General features: G+C 42.6%; 1 non-coding gene across 1 annotated transcript; it reads left to right on the top strand.

The window, feature by feature from the left end:
* Nucleotides 1–692: 692 nt before the first annotated feature.
* Nucleotides 693–811, top strand: LOC114501165. Its single transcript, XR_003684927.1, has one exon. It is a non-coding gene; the product is annotated as a small nucleolar RNA SNORA24 (small nucleolar RNA).
* Nucleotides 812–2,333: the final 1,522 nt, after the last annotated feature.

The following is a 2,333-nucleotide window of genomic DNA, read 5'->3' as shown; positions in this document are numbered from 1 at the left end:
TCTTGCTGGAAGTCCCCAAGATTAGGATCTTGAGGAATTCAATTTTGGGCTCCACCTTTCTTGAACATCAGCTTGTGGTAGCCAGCTCACTACAACTGGCCAGAGCCCACAGAGCAGGAAGCAGAGAGCTATGCCGTAGTTTGCAAATAAACCTGAATGTTTGATTCCTCAACTGCTTGATCAACACAGTCAGTTCACTTCTTGAAAGCAATGGTAGAAAATAATAACACAAAGACGTGCTTACATGTGCACCATGCAGCACTGTCTGTAAGGACAAATCAATAGGAACAGCCTGAGTACCCATCAACGGAGCAACACCCAATGTCATTAAATACAATAAGGTTAAAGATATCCATGCTATCTAGGTGAAAAAAGCAAGTTGAAACTGCCTACACTCAGTCCCCTTTTTATTTAAAAAAAGAAAATGTATGTGTAGATAGATATTTTGCTTTGTAAGGACAAGAAAATTCTGGAAAGATACCCACCGAACTGTCAACAGTGTGTGGTGGGTGAAGTTTTGGAATAGTGACTTATCTTTGTCCTCCCTGTGTTTCTTCATTTTCTCCACTGTAAGCAGATGGTCAGGCCTTTTTGTGGTCTCTTGCCATGAGGGAGAATATTGTCTCAGGGCCAGAAGCCAAAGTGGTCTGCAAGACACTTCTGATGCTGGAACAAAATTTTATAAAAAATAAACCCATTGAGTCGACTGTGGCAGTCTCCCTTCCTAGCCATGGAAGAGCATATTCTTGTTTATTGGCAAAGCTGTCACCCTTTAATTGGTATCAGATTCTGACTTGCACAAGTAACATTCTTCACTGTAAAAAAATAATAATAATAAACAAACAAACAAACAAACCCATTGAGAAGATTACATGTCGTGTCCTGGGAGCAGGAAAGAGAGAGTGGAAGGCCTTTAAAATGGAAATGGATAGAAGTCAGTGAGTCCTGGAGCACTCTCAGGAGGAAGAAGGCCTTCTATGGACTGGCCTAGGAACCTGGGAAATCTAAAGCCTCACCAAAGATTGTCCCTGCTTTAAAAGAGGCAGCATAGAAGTCAGAACAGATTTTGTGGTCGGAGACCATGGACGCCTCAGCATTGCTAATAGACTAAATCCAGTGGCTCAAAGAGACCCCTCCAGGGGTTGTTGTTACATAAAGCCTGGGATCTCTGACCACCTTCAGGGTGACCATAGTGGCTGAGATTGAAATCCTAGTAACCTTATAGGATGAGGAGAGTGGCTGTACACTCAGAATTGGATCTAATTTATGTAAAATAAATAAAGTACTATTTGTTGTTCATCTGAGTTTGTAAAAATAGGATTAATGTTCTGTACAAGTGACAGGGCTGGAGATTCAGAGGTGAGAGCTTCACTTGTTACATCATGTCACTTTCAAGTAGTAGGATTATGAATAGTCACGATTTTTCTTTTTTTTTTCTGCCACCCACCCCTAGGCAGTATTTTCGTAATAAACCTGCTTTTAATGTTCATTGTCATCTCACCCTTTTAGTCTGGTGGTAACCTCTCCAGAGGGACAGAATCAATTTATGTAAGCATTGTTTCTGACCCTGGACATGGGTCCTGTTTGTTTGTTTCAACATCACTTGAAAAAACCCACACGCACAAACAGGAATGCTCACTCTCCTGGGTCCTGAATTTCTGGTTCTCCTGAACTCACAGACTTTCTCTACTCTCTTAGAAAAAGACCCTCCTACCATCTCTTCACCCATCTCCTGACTCAAGAATTCCCCTCACTCTTTGTCAAGTTGTGGATTTACCTTGACATTTATGTATTCTCCAGATGCCCTTGATGGGACTATTTTAAAATTTCTTTGGAGGTCTTTTCTCTTAGGAAGAGGAAATGCTTCTAGGGGTGAGTAGGAAGGAGGGAGGTTATGGTGATGGCTGGGGACAGCAGCAGACAGTCTGACATGAACTCTGCCATCACAGTGCGATGGAAAAGATGACTTCATTTTCTGTAAAACGCAGTAATTTCATCAAAGGACACTGCATGGGAGAAGAAGGGAAAGGATCTTTTTTCCACATCACTTCTTGGATCCCTCCAATCCATCCACCCTTAGGACCCACGGCTCTCCAACACACAGCCTCTCAACTATCAGACGAGGACTCTCCACTGAACCCCTCAAGGGCAGAGGTCTAATTTCCAGATCCTTGTACAAGCTGTCTGCCCTTCTTGATGAACCACTTCCATGAGACTTCTACAAGCTGAACTCTATTTATCTCTCCATGAAGCTCATTGTACTTCCTCCTGGCTGCAGCCACCTCCTCTGAAACAGATGTTACGTATACATATCTGCATTAGTCAGGGTTCTT

The sequence above is a fragment of the Phyllostomus discolor genome, chromosome 6 (assembly GCF_004126475.2).
Source record: "Phyllostomus discolor isolate MPI-MPIP mPhyDis1 chromosome 6, mPhyDis1.pri.v3, whole genome shotgun sequence".
NCBI classification, from domain to species: Eukaryota; Metazoa; Chordata; class Mammalia; order Chiroptera; family Phyllostomidae; genus Phyllostomus; species Phyllostomus discolor.
This window is presented reverse-complemented; position numbering and strand designations above follow the sequence as displayed.